Source organism: Hyla sarda, unplaced genomic scaffold (genome assembly GCF_029499605.1).
Source record: "Hyla sarda isolate aHylSar1 unplaced genomic scaffold, aHylSar1.hap1 scaffold_181, whole genome shotgun sequence".
Taxonomy (NCBI): domain Eukaryota; kingdom Metazoa; phylum Chordata; class Amphibia; order Anura; family Hylidae; genus Hyla; species Hyla sarda.
In genome coordinates, this window is record NW_026608456.1 from 421065 (window position 1) to 440304 (window position 19240).

General features: G+C 46.4%; 6 non-coding genes and 1 pseudogene across 6 annotated transcripts; all 7 read left to right on the forward strand.

The window, feature by feature from the left end:
• The first annotated feature begins 233 nt into the window (after positions 1-233).
• On the forward strand, positions 234-424 carry LOC130314273 (U2 spliceosomal RNA). Its single transcript, XR_008862001.1, has one exon. It is a non-coding gene; the product is annotated as a U2 spliceosomal RNA (small nuclear RNA).
• A 2086-nt stretch (positions 425-2510) lies between these two features.
• Positions 2511-2701, forward strand: LOC130314275 (U2 spliceosomal RNA). Its single transcript, XR_008862003.1, has one exon. It is a non-coding gene; the product is annotated as a U2 spliceosomal RNA (small nuclear RNA).
• A 2081-nt stretch (positions 2702-4782) lies between these two features.
• LOC130314276 (U2 spliceosomal RNA) lies at positions 4783-4973 on the forward strand. Its single transcript, XR_008862004.1, has one exon. It is a non-coding gene; the product is annotated as a U2 spliceosomal RNA (small nuclear RNA).
• Positions 4974-7058: 2085 nt separating this feature from the next.
• On the forward strand, positions 7059-7249 carry LOC130314277 (U2 spliceosomal RNA). The gene has a single exon (XR_008862005.1). It is a non-coding gene; the product is annotated as a U2 spliceosomal RNA (small nuclear RNA).
• A 2091-nt stretch (positions 7250-9340) lies between these two features.
• Positions 9341-9531, forward strand: LOC130314278 (U2 spliceosomal RNA). Its single transcript, XR_008862006.1, has one exon. It is a non-coding gene; the product is annotated as a U2 spliceosomal RNA (small nuclear RNA).
• Positions 9532-11610: 2079 nt separating this feature from the next.
• Positions 11611-11801, forward strand: LOC130314279 (U2 spliceosomal RNA). Its single transcript, XR_008862007.1, has one exon. It is a non-coding gene; the product is annotated as a U2 spliceosomal RNA (small nuclear RNA).
• Positions 11802-13882: 2081 nt separating this feature from the next.
• Positions 13883-14100, forward strand: LOC130314326 (U2 spliceosomal RNA; annotated as a pseudogene).
• Positions 14101-19240: the final 5140 nt, after the last annotated feature.

Below are 19240 nucleotides of genomic sequence, written 5' to 3' on the forward strand. Positions count from 1 at the left end.
TCCTGGCAAATCCGGGTTATGGATTGCATTTAAAAAGGCCCCGTGGGAGTGCAATGGGCCCCTGTCTTGCTGCTTAGCAATAATGGTATGGGTTTAGGTTCTGCTGTGTGTACTGGTGGTTGACTGCCCCCCAGCCCAGAGTGTGCATGGAAAATTGTCTGGCAGCCTCCCTGACAGCAAGCAGTGATAGTGCCCATGAAGGGGACCTTGTTGGGCCCGCCCCTTTCACGGTTATCGCTTCTCGGCCTTTTGGCTAAGATCAAGTGTAGTATCTGTTCTTATCAGTTTAATATCTGATACGTCCCCTATCTGGGGACCATATATTAAATGGATTTTTGAGAACGGGGGCCGATTTCGAAGCTTGCTTCCGTCGCCCTATGCATTGACCCGATATGGCAGTATCTTCGGGTACAGTGCACCACCCCCTTACAGGGTTAAAAAGAAAGATTCCTACTTTCATTGCTACCTGCTTGCTGGCTAGCCAGCTAGCCAGCCCTGTGGGCCTTGCTGCTGCAGCCAAAAAACAAAAGGTGGTGCTGCTGCTGCTGCTTCTGCTGCTTCTGCTTGTGTCTGGCCGCTGTTGGAGCGTCCAGGCACAGGACTTCTGCTGCTGCTGACTAAATGGCCTCCTTAATTGGATCATTTGAGTAGCCAGCACACCTGTGCAGGTAGGGCATGACATGATAGGCAGCTGCCTTGATAGCGGGTGGGTGCTGAATGTTCCTAATTGACAAAATAAGATTAATGCTTATGAAGAAATATAAAATCTCATCCCTTCCCCAATATCGCGCCACACCCCTACCCCTTAATTCCCTGGTTGAACTTGATGGACATATGTCTTTTTTCGACCGTACTAACTATGTAACTATGTAACATAACATGGGGGGGGGGGGGGGTCTCCTGGCTGTTCACACAGGTGTGTCATTGCTGTACATTGACCATGCATTGCTTCTGTGGTATTGCAAAGGCAAAGACAAATGCTTCCAGCCATCCATTGCACTAATGGATTGGTCATCAGCTGGCTGTCTATGTCCCGCATCAATATAGACCAAAGTACAGAGGGTTAGGCTATGCTATTGTGCACCTACCTGATGCATCAGAAGGTGCGAGGCCCTTGCTAAATTCTGTGCACAGACTTTGAGATCTATACTTTAGACTGTATCTAAACCTGCTCCAACATGGACTGACATTCTGGCCTACTTTCAGCCGATGCGACTTGTCTGTCGCTGAACAGTCGCTTTTTATGTATTCAGCACCTATGTATAATGTTGTAAAAATGCTCTAGAAGCTAAAGTCGCAGAAATGTCACACATATTTGGCCTGCAACTTTCTGTGCGACAAATTCAGACAGGAAAAATCAGTATAAATCCTTAGAAAATTATCCCCCAGTGTCTCCATCTGCTGGCGGTATTGAATAAGCATTGCTGCACTGATGGGGTATGCATTAGACGAAAAAAAAGAAGAAAAAGAAGAATAATACGCCCAGAAAAGAGGCGAAAAGGAGAAAAACGTAAAAAAACGTGAAAAAAAAGTAAGAGGAAGAGAAGGGAAAAAAAGGTGGAAATGGGTTTAAAAGTGATTTCGGCGGAGAAATATATATATATATATATATATATATATATATATATATATATATACGCGCACACACACACATATATATAAACGTATTCTCCGTTGAGATATTGCAGCCGCTGCTGTGTCCAGGCCCAGGAGCCTTAGCACTGTGCTGTGATGTCACTCAATACCACTGACATCACTAGGTGTAAACAACATCTCTCCTTTGCTGTGTATGTGACTATGGAGCTGTTTGGTGATGTCGTCTATTATGGCCTTCATAGAAGCAACAGGAGATTGTTGCATCCATCTAGAACCCTCAGAACTACAGTGCTATGATGTCACTCACTTCCACAGGCCTTGCAGAGTGTAAACAACAACAACCCAGCTTTGTTGTGTATGTAACCATAGGGATTTGTGATGTCACCTAGAACCTTCACAGCAGCGACAGCTTTATGAGGAGCATCAGCACTGCTCTGCCTGAGCAGAACCATCACCGCCATAGGTTGTCAAATAACCCGGATTTAACCCACACAGGTAAGTCCAATGGGGTGCAGGCATGTCCTCTATGCTTACAGCTTCCCGTGGGTGTTGGTTTGATACCGTTTGGGGACAGCCAAGGAGGCATCTGCAGGCAACAAAGGTAGGTGTGTGCTTGTGTGTGTGTTTCCTATGCAGATCCTAAGCCCAGTGTCACATGCAAGTAGGAGGAGTAAGAAGGGTTCCTGGCAAATCCGGGTTATGGATTGCATTTAAAAAGGCCCCGTGGGAGTGCAATGGGCCCCTGTCTTGCTGCTTAGCAATAATGGTATGGGTTTAGGTTCTGCTGTGTGTACTGGTGGTTGACTGCCCCCCAGCCCAGAGTGTGCATGGAAAATTGTCTGGCAGCCTCCCTGACAGCAAGCAGTGATAGTGCCCATGAAGGGGACCTTGTTGGGCCCGCCCCTTTCACGGTTATCGCTTCTCGGCCTTTTGGCTAAGATCAAGTGTAGTATCTGTTCTTATCAGTTTAATATCTGATACGTCCCCTATCTGGGGACCATATATTAAATGGATTTTTGAGAACGGGGGCCGATTTCGAAGCTTGCTTCCGTCGCCCTATGCATTGACCCGATATGGCAGTATCTTCGGGTACAGTGCACCACCCCCTTACAGGGTTAAAAAGAAAGATTCCTACTTTCATTGCTACCTGCTTGCTGGCTAGCCAGCTAGCCAGCCCTGTGGGCCTTGCTGCTGCAGCCAAAAAACAAAAGGTGGTGCTGCTGCTGCTGCTTCTGCTGCTTCTGCTTGTGTCTGGCCGCTGTTGGAGCGTCCAGGCACAGGACTTCTGCTGCTGCTGACTAAATGGCCTCCTTAATTGGATCATTTGAGTAGCCAGCACACCTGTGCAGGTAGGGCATGACATGATAGGCAGCTGCCTTGATAGCGGGTGGGTGCTGAATGTTCCTAATTGACAAAATAAGATTAATGCTTATGAAGAAATATAAAATCTCATCCCTTCCCCAATATCGCGCCACACCCCTACCCCTTAATTCCCTGGTTGAACTTGATGGACATATGTCTTTTTTCGACCGTACTAACTATGTAACTATGTAACATAACATGGGGGGGGGGGGGGGGTCTCCTGGCTGTTCACACAGGTGTGTCATTGCTGTACATTGACCATGCATTGCTTCTGTGGTATTGCAAAGGCAAAGACAAATGCTTCCAGCCATCCATTGCACTAATGGATTGGTCATCAGCTGGCTGTCTATGTCCCGCATCAATATAGACCAAAGTACAGAGGGTTAGGCTATGCTATTGTGCACCTACCTGATGCATCAGAAGGTGCGAGGCCCTTGCTAAATTCTGTGCACAGACTTTGAGATCTATACTTTAGACTGTATCTAAACCTGCTCCAACATGGACTGACATTCTGGCCTACTTTCAGCCGATGCGACTTGTCTGTCGCTGAACAGTCGCTTTTTATGTATTCAGCACCTATGTATAATGTTGTAAAAATGCTCTAGAAGCTAAAGTCGCAGAAATGTCACACATATTTGGCCTGCAACTTTCTGTGCGACAAATTCAGACAGGAAAAATCAGTATAAATCCTTAGAAAATTATCCCCCAGTGTCTCCATCTGCTGGCGGTATTGAATAAGCATTGCTGCACTGATGGGGTATGCATTAGACGAAAAAAAAGAAGAAAAAGAAGAATAATACGCCCAGAAAAGAGGCGAAAAGGAGAAAAACGTAAAAAAACGTGAAAAAAAAGTAAGAGGAAGAGAAGGGAAAAAAAGGTGGAAATGGGTTTAAAAGTGATTTCGGCGGAGAAATATATATATATATATATATATATATATATATATATATATATATACGCGCACACACACACATATATATAAACGTATTCTCCGTTGAGATATTGCAGCCGCTGCTGTGTCCAGGCCCAGGAGCCTTAGCACTGTGCTGTGATGTCACCCACTGACATCACTAGGTGTAAACAACATCTCTCCTTTGCTGTGTATGTGACTATGGAGCTGTTTGGTGATGTCGTCTATTATGGCCTTCATAGAAGCAACAGGAGATTGTTGCATCCATCTAGAACCCTCAGAACTACAGTGCTATGATGTCACTCACTTCCACAGGCCTTGCAGAGTGTAAACAACAACAACCCAGCTTTGTTGTGTATGTAACCATAGGGATTTGTGATGTCACCTAGAACCTTCACAGCAGCGACAGCTTTATGAGGAGCATCAGCACTGCTCTGCCTGAGCAGAACCATCACCGCCATAGGTTGTCAAATAACCCGGATTTAACCCACACAGGTAAGTCCAATGGGGTGCAGGCATGTCCTCTATGCTTACAGCTTCCCGTGGGTGTTGGTTTGATACCGTTTGGGGACAGCCAAGGAGGCATCTGCAGGCAACAAAGGTAGGTGTGTGCTTGTGTGTGTGTTTCCTATGCAGATCCTAAGCCCAGTGTCACATGCAAGTAGGAGGAGTAAGAAGGGTTCCTGGCAAATCCGGGTTATGGATTGCATTTAAAAAGGCCCCGTGGGAGTGCAATGGGCCCCTGTCTTGCTGCTTAGCAATAATGGTATGGGTTTAGGTTCTGCTGTGTGTACTGGTGGTTGACTGCCCCCCAGCCCAGAGTGTGCATGGAAAATTGTCTGGCAGCCTCCCTGACAGCAAGCAGTGATAGTGCCCATGAAGGGGACCTTGTTGGGCCCGCCCCTTTCACGGTTATCGCTTCTCGGCCTTTTGGCTAAGATCAAGTGTAGTATCTGTTCTTATCAGTTTAATATCTGATACGTCCCCTATCTGGGGACCATATATTAAATGGATTTTTGAGAACGGGGGCCGATTTCGAAGCTTGCTTCCGTCGCCCTATGCATTGACCCGATATGGCAGTATCTTCGGGTACAGTGCACCACCCCCTTACAGGGTTAAAAAGAAAGATTCCTACTTTCATTGCTACCTGCTTGCTGGCTAGCCAGCTAGCCAGCCCTGTGGGCCTTGCTGCTGCAGCCAAAAAACAAAAGGTGGTGCTGCTGCTGCTGCTTCTGCTGCTTCTGCTTGTGTCTGGCCGCTGTTGGAGCGTCCAGGCACAGGACTTCTGCTGCTGCTGACTAAATGGCCTCCTTAATTGGATCATTTGAGTAGCCAGCACACCTGTGCAGGTAGGGCATGACATGATAGGCAGCTGCCTTGATAGCGGGTGGGTGCTGAATGTTCCTAATTGACAAAATAAGATTAATGCTTATGAAGAAATATAAAATCTCATCCCTTCCCCAATATCGCGCCACACCCCTACCCCTTAATTCCCTGGTTGAACTTGATGGACATATGTCTTTTTTCGACCGTACTAACTATGTAACTATGTAACATAACATGGGGGGGGGGGGGGTCTCCTGGCTGTTCACACAGGTGTGTCATTGCTGTACATTGACCATGCATTGCTTCTGTGGTATTGCAAAGGCAAAGACAAATGCTTCCAGCCATCCATTGCACTAATGGATTGGTCATCAGCTGGCTGTCTATGTCCCGCATCAATATAGACCAAAGTACAGAGGGTTAGGCTATGCTATTGTGCACCTACCTGATGCATCAGAAGGTGCGAGGCCCTTGCTAAATTCTGTGCACAGACTTTGAGATCTATACTTTAGACTGTATCTAAACCTGCTCCAACATGGACTGACATTCTGGCCTACTTTCAGCCGATGCGACTTGTCTGTCGCTGAACAGTCGCTTTTTATGTATTCAGCACCTATGTATAATGTTGTAAAAATGCTCTAGAAGCTAAAGTCGCAGAAATGTCACACATATTTGGCCTGCAACTTTCTGTGCGACAAATTCAGACAGGAAAAATCAGTATAAATCCTTAGAAAATTATCCCCCAGTGTCTCCATCTGCTGGCGGTATTGAATAAGCATTGCTGCACTGATGGGGTATGCATTAGACGAAAAAAAAGAAGAAAAAGAAGAATAATACGCCCAGAAAAGAGGCGAAAAGGAGAAAAACGTAAAAAAACGTGAAAAAAAAGTAAGAGGAAGAGAAGGGAAAAAAAGGTGGAAATGGGTTTAAAAGTGATTTCGGCGGAGAAATATATATATATATATATATATATATATATATATATATATATATACGCGCACACACACACATATATATAAACGTATTCTCCGTTGAGATATTGCAGCCGCTGCTGTGTCCAGGCCCAGGAGCCTTAGCACTGTGCTGTGATGTCACTCAATACCACTGACATCACTAGGTGTAAACAACATCTCTCCTTTGCTGTGTATGTGACTATGGAGCTGTTTGGTGATGTCGTCTATTATGGCCTTCATAGAAGCAACAGGAGATTGTTGCATCCATCTAGAACCCTCAGAACTACAGTGCTATGATGTCACTCACTTCCACAGGCCTTGCAGAGTGTAAACAACAACAACCCAGCTTTGTTGTGTATGTAACCATAGGGATTTGTGATGTCACCTAGAACCTTCACAGCAGCGACAGCTTTATGAGGAGCATCAGCACTGCTCTGCCTGAGCAGAACCATCACCGCCATAGGTTGTCAAATAACCCGGATTTAACCCACACAGGTAAGTCCAATGGGGTGCAGGCATGTCCTCTATGCTTACAGCTTCCCGTGGGTGTTGGTTTGATACCGTTTGGGGACAGCCAAGGAGGCATCTGCAGGCAACAAAGGTAGGTGTGTGCTTGTGTGTGTGTTTCCTATGCAGATCCTAAGCCCAGTGTCACATGCAAGTAGGAGGAGTAAGAAGGGTTCCTGGCAAATCCGGGTTATGGATTGCATTTAAAAAGGCCCCGTGGGAGTGCAATGGGCCCCTGTCTTGCTGCTTAGCAATAATGGTATGGGTTTAGGTTCTGCTGTGTGTACTGGTGGTTGACTGCCCCCCAGCCCAGAGTGTGCATGGAAAATTGTCTGGCAGCCTCCCTGACAGCAAGCAGTGATAGTGCCCATGAAGGGGACCTTGTTGGGCCCGCCCCTTTCACGGTTATCGCTTCTCGGCCTTTTGGCTAAGATCAAGTGTAGTATCTGTTCTTATCAGTTTAATATCTGATACGTCCCCTATCTGGGGACCATATATTAAATGGATTTTTGAGAACGGGGGCCGATTTCGAAGCTTGCTTCCGTCGCCCTATGCATTGACCCGATATGGCAGTATCTTCGGGTACAGTGCACCACCCCCTTACAGGGTTAAAAAGAAAGATTCCTACTTTCATTGCTACCTGCTTGCTGGCTAGCCAGCTAGCCAGCCCTGTGGGCCTTGCTGCTGCAGCCAAAAAACAAAAGGTGGTGCTGCTGCTGCTGCTTCTGCTGCTTCTGCTTGTGTCTGGCCGCTGTTGGAGCGTCCAGGCACAGGACTTCTGCTGCTGCTGACTAAATGGCCTCCTTAATTGGATCATTTGAGTAGCCAGCACACCTGTGCAGGTAGGGCATGACATGATAGGCAGCTGCCTTGATAGCGGGTGGGTGCTGAATGTTCCTAATTGACAAAATAAGATTAATGCTTATGAAGAAATATAAAATCTCATCCCTTCCCCAATATCGCGCCACACCCCTACCCCTTAATTCCCTGGTTGAACTTGATGGACATATGTCTTTTTTCGACCGTACTAACTATGTAACTATGTAACATAACATGGGGGGGGGGGGGGGGGGGTCTCCTGGCTGTTCACACAGGTGTGTCATTGCTGTACATTGACCATGCATTGCTTCTGTGGTATTGCAAAGGCAAAGACAAATGCTTCCAGCCATCCATTGCACTAATGGATTGGTCATCAGCTGGCTGTCTATGTCCCGCATCAATATAGACCAAAGTACAGAGGGTTAGGCTATGCTATTGTGCACCTACCTGATGCATCAGAAGGTGCGAGGCCCTTGCTAAATTCTGTGCACAGACTTTGAGATCTATACTTTAGACTGTATCTAAACCTGCTCCAACATGGACTGACATTCTGGCCTACTTTCAGCCGATGCGACTTGTCTGTCGCTGAACAGTCGCTTTTTATGTATTCAGCACCTATGTATAATGTTGTAAAAATGCTCTAGAAGCTAAAGTCGCAGAAATGTCACACATATTTGGCCTGCAACTTTCTGTGCGACAAATTCAGACAGGAAAAATCAGTATAAATCCTTAGAAAATTATCCCCCAGTGTCTCCATCTGCTGGCGGTATTGAATAAGCATTGCTGCACTGATGGGGTATGCATTAGACGAAAAAAAAGAAGAAAAAGAAGAATAATACGCCCAGAAAAGAGGCGAAAAGGAGAAAAACGTAAAAAAACGTGAAAAAAAAGTAAGAGGAAGAGAAGGGAAAAAAAGGTGGAAATGGGTTTAAAAGTGATTTCGGCGGAGAATATATATATATATATATATATATATATATATATATATATATATATACGCGCACACACACACATATATATAAACGTATTCTCCGTTGAGATATTGCAGCCGCTGCTGTGTCCAGGCCCAGGAGCCTTAGCACTGTGCTGTGATGTCACTCAATACCACTGACATCACTAGGTGTAAACAACATCTCTCCTTTGCTGTGTATGTGACTATGGAGCTGTTTGGTGATGTCGTCTATTATGGCCTTCATAGAAGCAACAGGAGATTGTTGCATCCATCTAGAACCCTCAGAACTACAGTGCTATGATGTCACTCACTTCCACAGGCCTTGCAGAGTGTAAACAACAACAACCCAGCTTTGTTGTGTATGTAACCATAGGGATTTGTGATGTCACCTAGAACCTTCACAGCAGCGACAGCTTTATGAGGAGCATCAGCACTGCTCTGCCTGAGCAGAACCATCACCGCCATAGGTTGTCAAATAACCCGGATTTAACCCACACAGGTAAGTCCAATGGGGTGCAGGCATGTCCTCTATGCTTACAGCTTCCCGTGGGTGTTGGTTTGATACCGTTTGGGGACAGCCAAGGAGGCATCTGCAGGCAACAAAGGTAGGTGTGTGCTTGTGTGTGTGTTTCCTATGCAGATCCTAAGCCCAGTGTCACATGCAAGTAGGAGGAGTAAGAAGGGTTCCTGGCAAATCCGGGTTATGGATTGCATTTAAAAAGGCCCCGTGGGAGTGCAATGGGCCCCTGTCTTGCTGCTTAGCAATAATGGTATGGGTTTAGGTTCTGCTGTGTGTACTGGTGGTTGACTGCCCCCCAGCCCAGAGTGTGCATGGAAAATTGTCTGGCAGCCTCCCTGACAGCAAGCAGTGATAGTGCCCATGAAGGGGACCTTGTTGGGCCCGCCCCTTTCACGGTTATCGCTTCTCGGCCTTTTGGCTAAGATCAAGTGTAGTATCTGTTCTTATCAGTTTAATATCTGATACGTCCCCTATCTGGGGACCATATATTAAATGGATTTTTGAGAACGGGGGCCGATTTCGAAGCTTGCTTCCGTCGCCCTATGCATTGACCCGATATGGCAGTATCTTCGGGTACAGTGCACCACCCCCTTACAGGGTTAAAAAGAAAGATTCCTACTTTCATTGCTACCTGCTTGCTGGCTAGCCAGCTAGCCAGCCCTGTGGGCCTTGCTGCTGCAGCCAAAAAACAAAAGGTGGTGCTGCTGCTGCTGCTTCTGCTGCTTCTGCTTGTGTCTGGCCGCTGTTGGAGCGTCCAGGCACAGGACTTCTGCTGCTGCTGACTAAATGGCCTCCTTAATTGGATCATTTGAGTAGCCAGCACACCTGTGCAGGTAGGGCATGACATGATAGGCAGCTGCCTTGATAGCGGGTGGGTGCTGAATGTTCCTAATTGACAAAATAAGATTAATGCTTATGAAGAAATATAAAATCTCATCCCTTCCCCAATATCGCGCCACACCCCTACCCCTTAATTCCCTGGTTGAACTTGATGGACATATGTCTTTTTTCGACCGTACTAACTATGTAACTATGTAACATAACATGGGGGGGGGGGGGGTCTCCTGGCTGTTCACACAGGTGTGTCATTGCTGTACATTGACCATGCATTGCTTCTGTGGTATTGCAAAGGCAAAGACAAATGCTTCCAGCCATCCATTGCACTAATGGATTGGTCATCAGCTGGCTGTCTATGTCCCGCATCAATATAGACCAAAGTACAGAGGGTTAGGCTATGCTATAGTGCACCTACCTGATGCATCAGAAGGTGCGAGGCCCTTGCTAAATTCTGTGCACAGACTTTGAGATCTATACTTTAGACTGTATCTAAACCTGCTCCAACATGGACTGACATTGTGGCCTACTTTCAGCCGATGCGACTTGTCTGTCGCTGAACAGTCGCTTTTTATGTATTCAGCACCTATGTATAATGTTGTAAAAATGCTCTAGAAGCTAAAGTCGCAGAAATGTCACACATATTTGGCCTGCAACTTTCTGTGCGACAAATTCAGACAGGAAAAATCAGTATAAATCCTTAGAAAATTATCCCCCAGTGTCTCCATCTGCTGGCGGTATTGAATAAGCATTGCTGCACTGATGGGGTATGCATTAGACGAAAAAAAAGAAGAAAAAGAAGAATAATACGCCCAGAAAAGAGGCGAAAAGGAGAAAAACGTAAAAAAACGTGAAAAAAAAGTAAGAGGAAGAGAAGGGAAAAAAAGGTGGAAATGGGTTTAAAAGTGATTTCGGCGGAGAAATATATATATATATATATATATATATATATATATATATACGCGCACACACACACATATATATAAACGTATTCTCCGTTGAGATATTGCAGCCGCTGCTGTGTCCAGGCCCAGGAGCCTTAGCACTGTGCTGTGATGTCACTCAATACCACTGACATCACTAGGTGTAAACAACATCTCTCCTTTGCTGTGTATGTGACTATGGAGCTGTTTGGTGATGTCGTCTATTATGGCCTTCATAGAAGCAACAGGAGATTGTTGCATCCATCTAGAACCCTCAGAACTACAGTGCTATGATGTCACTCACTTCCACAGGCCTTGCAGAGTGTAAACAACAACAACCCAGCTTTGTTGTGTATGTAACCATAGGGATTTGTGATGTCACCTAGAACCTTCACAGCAGCGACAGCTTTATGAGGAGCATCAGCACTGCTCTGCCTGAGCAGAACCATCACCGCCATAGGTTGTCAAATAACCCGGATTTAACCCACACAGGTAAGTCCAATGGGGTGCAGGCATGTCCTCTATGCTTACAGCTTCCCGTGGGTGTTGGTTTGATACCGTTTGGGGACAGCCAAGGAGGCATCTGCAGGCAACAAAGGTAGGTGTGTGCTTGTGTGTGTGTTTCCTATGCAGATCCTAAGCCCAGTGTCACATGCAAGTAGGAGGAGTAAGAAGGGTTCCTGGCAAATCCGGGTTATGGATTGCATTTAAAAAGGCCCCGTGGGAGTGCAATGGGCCCCTGTCTTGCTGCTTAGCAATAATGGTATGGGTTTAGGTTCTGCTGTGTGTACTGGTGGTTGACTGCCCCCCAGCCCAGAGTGTGCATGGAAAATTGTCTGGCAGCCTCCCTGACAGCAAGCAGTGATAGTGCCCATGAAGGGGACCTTGTTGGGCCCGCCCCTTTCACGGTTATCGCTTCTCGGCCTTTTGGCTAAGATCAAGTGTAGTATCTGTTCTTATCAGTTTAATATCTGATACGTCCCCTATCTGGGGACCATATATTAAATGGATTTTTGAGAACGGGGGCCGATTTCGAAGCTTGCTTCCGTCGCCCTATGCATTGACCCGATATGGCAGTATCTTCGGGTACAGTGCACCACCCCCTTACAGGGTTAAAAAGAAAGATTCCTACTTTCATTGCTACCTGCTTGCTGGCTAGCCAGCTAGCCAGCCCTGTGGGCCTTGCTGCTGCAGCCAAAAAACAAAAGGTGGTGCTGCTGCTGCTGCTTCTGCTGCTTCTGCTTGTGTCTGGCCGCTGTTGGAGCGTCCAGGCACAGGACTTCTGCTGCTGCTGACTAAATGGCCTCCTTAATTGGATCATTTGAGTAGCCAGCACACCTGTGCAGGTAGGGCATGACATGATAGGCAGCTGCCTTGATAGCGGGTGGGTGCTGAATGTTCCTAATTGACAAAATAAGATTAATGCTTATGAAGAAATATAAAATCTCATCCCTTCCCCAATATCGCGCCACACCCCTACCCCTTAATTCCCTGGTTGAACTTGATGGACATATGTCTTTTTTCGACCGTACTAACTATGTAACTATGTAACATAACATGGGGGGGGGGGGGGTCTCCTGGCTGTTCACACAGGTGTGTCATTGCTGTACATTGACCATGCATTGCTTCTGTGGTATTGCAAAGGCAAAGACAAATGCTTCCAGCCATCCATTGCACTAATGGATTGGTCATCAGCTGGCTGTCTATGTCCCGCATCAATATAGACCAAAGTACAGAGGGTTAGGCTATGCTATTGTGCACCTACCTGATGCATCAGAAGGTGCGAGGCCCTTGCTAAATTCTGTGCACAGACTTTGAGATCTATACTTTAGACTGTATCTAAACCTGCTCCAACATGGACTGACATTCTGGCCTACTTTCAGCCGATGCGACTTGTCTGTCGCTGAACAGTCGCTTTTTATGTATTCAGCACCTATGTATAATGTTGTAAAAATGCTCTAGAAGCTAAAGTCGCAGAAATGTCACACATATTTGGCCTGCAACTTTCTGTGCGACAAATTCAGACAGGAAAAATCAGTATAAATCCTTAGAAAATTATCCCCCAGTGTCTCCATCTGCTGGCGGTATTGAATAAGCATTGCTGCACTGATGGGGTATGCATTAGACGAAAAAAAAGAAGAAAAAGAAGAATAATACGCCCAGAAAAGAGGCGAAAAGGAGAAAAACGTAAAAAAACGTGAAAAAAAAGTAAGAGGAAGAGAAGGGAAAAAAAGGTGGAAATGGGTTTAAAAGTGATTTCGGCGGAGATATATATATATATATATATATATATATATATATATATATATACGCGCACACACACACATATATATAAACGTATTCTCCGTTGAGATATTGCAGCCGCTGCTGTGTCCAGGCCCAGGAGCCTTAGCACTGTGCTGTGATGTCACTCAATACCACTGACATCACTAGGTGTAAACAACATCTCTCCTTTGCTGTGTATGTGACTATGGAGCTGTTTGGTGATGTCGTCTATTATGGCCTTCATAGAAGCAACAGGAGATTGTTGCATCCATCTAGAACCCTCAGAACTACAGTGCTATGATGTCACTCACTTCCACAGGCCTTGCAGAGTGTAAACAACAACAACCCAGCTTTGTTGTGTATGTAACCATAGGGATTTGTGATGTCACCTAGAACCTTCACAGCAGCGACAGCTTTATGAGGAGCATCAGCACTGCTCTGCCTGAGCAGAACCATCACCGCCATAGGTTGTCAAATAACCCGGATTTAACCCACACAGGTAAGTCCAATGGGGTGCAGGCATGTCCTCTATGCTTACAGCTTCCCGTGGGTGTTGGTTTGATACCGTTTGGGGACAGCCAAGGAGGCATCTGCAGGCAACAAAGGTAGGTGTGTGCTTGTGTGTGTGTTTCCTATGCAGATCCTAAGCCCAGTGTCACATGCAAGTAGGAGGAGTAAGAAGGGTTCCTGGCAAATCCGGGTTATGGATTGCATTTAAAAAGGCCCCGTGGGAGTGCAATGGGCCCCTGTCTTGCTGCTTAGCAATAATGGTATGGGTTTAGGTTCTGCTGTGTGTACTGGTGGTTGACTGCCCCCCAGCCCAGAGTGTGCATGGAAAATTGTCTGGCAGCCTCCCTGACAGCAAGCAGTGATAGTGCCCATGAAGGGGACCTTGTTGGGCCCGCCCCTTTCACGGTTATCGCTTCTCGGCCTTTTGGCTAAGATCAAGTGTAGTATCTGCATTTGGTCTGGTCGGAAGGTGTCTGTGGTACCCCGCTTCTCGGCCTTGGGGGATTGTCTCTCCTTACGGAGGGACTTCACCCCCTTGCTGCTATTGGGGAGCGGGCTTAGTCCACAGACAACGGGTTGCGATCCCCCTGTCTCTGGGACCTTGTGTCTCAGAAGGCATTTTCGGTACGTTGAGCGTTACCTGTAGCTTCGGAAGCACCTAGGGTACCCCCGACCTCTGCCTTGGGTAAGGGTTCCGCTTTTATAGCGGGATTCTGAGCCCCTGCTGCTATTGGGGAAGGGGCTTAGTCCCTGGGTGTGGAAGATGCCGTTCTCCTGGGCTTTCCCCTCTGGGGAAATGTCGATGCGAAATACCATCCGCATAGAGGTGTCGGAGAGCCATCGTCAGTTGAAGAACCTCCGCTTCATTGCGGAGGTGATTCTTCTTGACTACTTCCGCCTCAATAGGGAGGACATCCTGTGTCTAAATGACCAGGAAAGCCGTGGCCTGTATACCGTCACCTTCACGGCCACGGCGTGTTGCGATAACATCTATGCAACCTTGTCTGGTGCGGACCAGAGGGACGATCGACTCGACGGTCTTTCGTTCCAGTTCCTCTATGGTGAGGAACATATACCGTTGGTGGTGGCTATGCACAGCCCTCATGTGACCACGGAGGATATAGCCACTTTTCTTCGGCGATACTGCGAAGAGGTGCGATTCGCAAACAAAATCTTGAACTCCGTGCGGTTCTGGAACGGCAAGAGGAAGTTCTGGGTCAAGCTCCGTAAGGATCCCGGTGGTATTGGGGGTCTTTGCCATCCGCCCCCAAATTTTGCCATCGGGAGAGTTCGGGGCTTCCTGTTCTATCCTCAAATGCCTATGTATTGCCGAAATTGCTTGAGGTTTGGCCACACCCAGGAGACCTGCGGCGCGGAGCGTGTGATTCGCTGCAATAGGTGTGGCCAAGAAGGTCACATAGCCTCAAGATGTAGCCATACGATAAGGTGCAACCTCTGCGGAGAGGAAAATCACGATTTTAATTCCTGTCCCCATAAAGCAAAAACTACGATGGGTGGGTCAAGGCTGGGCCCACCCAAAGAGGGGACAGGACAAAAGACGTCCTTTTTTAAGATGCCCAAACCCCAGATGGCAGGTACTGATGGGTCCAGGCCCAAGACCTCTGGTGCTCCATCGGGGGGCCCACCGGTGGTAGTGCTAGGGGGAGGCCATGGGGATTCCACGAAGCCCGGGCGGGTGATCGAGTTTACTGCCCGGGAAATTGAAAGACGTCGATCGACTTCCTACCTGGCTCAAGAGCCCGCCGAAACTTCTGAAGGGGGCTCACCTGTGGCGGGTGGCAGCCGACGGGCCTCGGTGGGGGCAAAGGTGGACCCAAAATTACAGCATAAGCCAGGTACTGGCTTGGCCCAGGGTCGCCCTGCTCCGGACGAAGAGGCCCCGGTGAAAGCCCGCCGGAAGGGGAGCCAGGTGGCCAGGTCTGAGCCCGGTCCTGTTACTCCGCCTATACAGGACAGGGCCAAGAAGACAAGTGGCGCCAAACCAGGGTTTGCTGCCCCGCCAGCAGTGGACCCGGTGGGTAAAACTGGCCATCGTCGATCGATGGGGAAGTTGGAGCAACAGTCCTCAGCAACGCTTGCTGGGGAACAAGCGATGAAAACTTCCCAAGGTAGCGGCAAAGGTTCCGGAAAAGAGGCCTCACAGGCCCCTGTGCAGCAGTTCCAGTCGTCAAATGATGAAAGAAGACGCAGATCCATCAGCCGGGGGCCAGAGATTACATCGAGTGAGAGCAACACAGAGGATATGGACAGCAGTTTAAAAGACAAAGAGAAGAAGAAGAGGAAGACATTCAAAGGAAAGCGGCGTGCCGTAGTTCGGACGAGAGCGAGCTCAGGGTCGGGGCATCATCGATCTCAAGCTCCGACCCTCAGAACATCAAGGAGCTGATGACCCCGCAGGCGGGGGATGACGGTACGCAGCTTATTATTGACTTTGATTCTCCAAGCACGGACTCTCCATAAACTATGCCTATCCCTGTAAAAATTGCCTCACTCAATGTGAGGTCCTTAAAGAGCCCTGATCGCAGGGCTGCTTTATTTTCTTATCTAGAGACATGTGACTTTGACCTTTGCCTGCTACAAGAATGTGGAATCCCTAGTAAAATGGACTATAAAGACTTAAAAGAAGACTGGAAGCTGGGCCCATCCATATGGTCCGGTGCAAATGACTGTCGTTCTGTGGGTGTTGGGCTGCTCTGCCGAGGCCAGTCCTTTTCTATTCATACAGTAACTGAGATTGTGCCTGGCAGAGCTCTTTTAATTCATCTATATTTTAATGGACTTTTAATTCGTGTTTTAAATGTGTATGCCCCTCCTGATAAACAGGAGCGGGCAGAACTATTTGAAATTTTACCACTGTTTTGTGTTGGGTCTTCCCCCCTGCTGGTGGGAGGTGATTTTAACTGCATACGTGATGGGGAACACCGGCAGGGTGGGGATATTAATCGTAAAGACCGCACTTCTTACCTGCTTAAAAATGTTATTGATGATTTTAATTTGAAAGATTGCTGGAAGGATCTCTTGCCGGAGGACCCGGGCGCCACATGGTCCAATGGAAGAGTGAGCTCCAGAATCGATTTTATTTTTTCCTCTAGAGCTTTTAAACCCCTGAAATGCACGCTCGAGCAGAATATCTTCTCTGATCATAAGCTCCTCTTGGTGGGCCTGGAGCTAGAGGGGGAGCAAAAAGCAAAAAGGGGCCTCTGGAGATTAAACACCACACTCCTAGAGGACCCTGAGATAAAAGAGGAGTTTGTGCGGACCTACCAGTGCTGGCAATCACAAAGAAAACCCCACGAGCCTATGCTGCACTGGTGGGAGGGCACCAAATCTAAAATCAGATTTTTTTTTTATCAAAGCAGGTAAGAAGAAGGCAAAAATGGAAAAACAGTGGTTTTATGTTCTTAACATGCGTTTAAATGTACTTTTTAAATTGAAAGAAGCTGGTATGGATGTAGAAAATGATATTTTAAACCTTAAAACTGAAATAAAACATGCCATAGAAAAGAAAGGGAAACAAATCATTTTTAACTCACATGTGCAGCACCTGGAGGAGGGCGAGAAATGTTCCCGTTTCTTTTTTAAAAAAGTGATGAATAGGAGGGATATCATCCAGAACCTTGAGGGTGAATCCACTCCAAAAGGCATGTTAGATGCAGTTTTTAACTTCTACCAGCTTCTTTTTAATAAGAAAGATCTTAATCCATCCTTTTTAGAACATGTTCTTAATTCCCTTGATTTTAAGCTAGATGTTTTAGACCAGGAGGTTTTATCCCGTGATCTTAACTTAGATGAACTTTTATTTGTTTTTAAAAGTTTTTCTAGTGGGAAGGCCCCTGGGGAAGATGGTTTACCCATCGAGTTTTATTTAGCTTTTTGGGATATTTTAAAGGATGATATGGTTTTATTGTATAAAGAAACTTTTATTGTTAATGAACTTCCCCCTTCCTGGAGGAGGGGGATTGTATCATTACTTTTTAAAAAAGGTGAAAAGGATATGCTAAAAAATTGGCGCCCCATCACACTTTTAAATGTCGATTATAAAGTTTTAGCCAAGTTATTAGCTGTCCGTTTTAAACCTTTTATTCATAAATTAGTTCACCCAAATCAGGTTTGTGGGGTACCTGGAAGGTCTATAGCTGAATCCCTAAATATTTTAAGAGATGTTTTATGGTATTTTAAGGATAGAAATCAAACTGTAGCAATTTTATCCTTAGACTTTGAAAAAGCCTTTGATAGGGTCTCCCATGAATACCTGTTTTTAGTTCTTAAAAAGATGGCAGTGCCTGAAACGATTTTAAGCCGAATCATGCTTTTATACCGATCCTGTTTTAGTCAAGTCTCTGTTAATGGCTTTTTAACCAGCGGTGTTCCTCTTTTATCAGGTGTCAAACAGGGCTGCCCCCTGTCCCCACTCCTTTTTATTTGCGCAATCGAACCACTGATGGCCCTCCTCAGAAAAGACCGGGTAGTAAGAGGCGTACCGATACCTGGTGGAGGAGGGACCCATCTAAAGGTGTTGGGGTACATGGATGATGTCACCATACTGTGCCTGGACTCTCCATCCATGAGGGGGGCATTGAGGAACACCAGCTATTTCTGCGAGGTCTCTGGTTTTAAGCTAAACACAGATAAATGTGACTGTTTTTATATTGGCTCCTGGGATTCATCCATCACCCCAGGAGTCACAATGCAACAGGATCAAATTAAAGTTTTAGGTATTGTTTTTAACCAGGTCAATGATGGGAGCCATAACTGGGATTCAGCTATAGCTAAGATGGAGAAGAAGATTTTAATGTGGAATCTTAGAAACCTTACCATGGAGGGGAAGATTTTAATAATAAAGATGGTTTTACTCCCTATTATGCTATACATTGCCATGGTATTTCCTCCATCTATTTTATACATTAAAAAAGTAACTAGAATTGTTTTTACTTTTTTATGGGGTTCAAAAATGGAGAAATTAAAGCGTGATTTTATGTACAAAAGTAGAGATAATGGCGGGAAAGATGTTCCTAACCTTTTTACTTTCTTTTACATAAAGTATTTCTGTTTCTGTTTTAAGATTATTAAATCCAATGGCATTTTTAGCTGCTTTTTAAGGTACGCTGCGGGCATGGTTTTTAAAAGATGGTTGCGCATCCCTCTGAACGCTCCGGTGCTTCTGTGTCCCCCAAAACATTATGTGGTGTTGGAAAAGACAGTCAGGCTCCTAGGTCTCCAAGATTTGGAGCCTGACATACTGGGGGACCAGAGAAAGGTATCAAAGGTCCTCAGGCGGAGTGAGGTTACCCTGGCAGTGTCCAATTTCACACAGGCAAGATCCAAAAAGGTATGGCGGAACGTGTACGGGAAGTTTCTGGCGAATGTACACAGGGATCTTGCCTGGGCAATCGTCCACCAGTGCCTCCCTACTCGTGAGTTCCAGCACAGGCGAGGACTGGTGGCGAGAGCCAAGTGCCCGAGAGATGGCTGCGGAGTGGACGAAACGGTGCTGCACATATTTTGGAACTGCCCTTTTGCACGGGAGCTTTGGAGGAAGGTAGGCCCACTTTTGAAGTGGGCCTGCGGCCTAAAAGATTTTAATCACGAATGTGTCTTTTACGGTCTTTTTAACTGCCCCAATTTTAAACAGCAGATGATCTGCTGGATGATTATTAATTGTTTTAAAAATGCCATCTGGAAAGTTAGGAACATCTTACTTTTTAAACATGATTTTATTGATGTTAAAAACTGTATAAAGCTGGC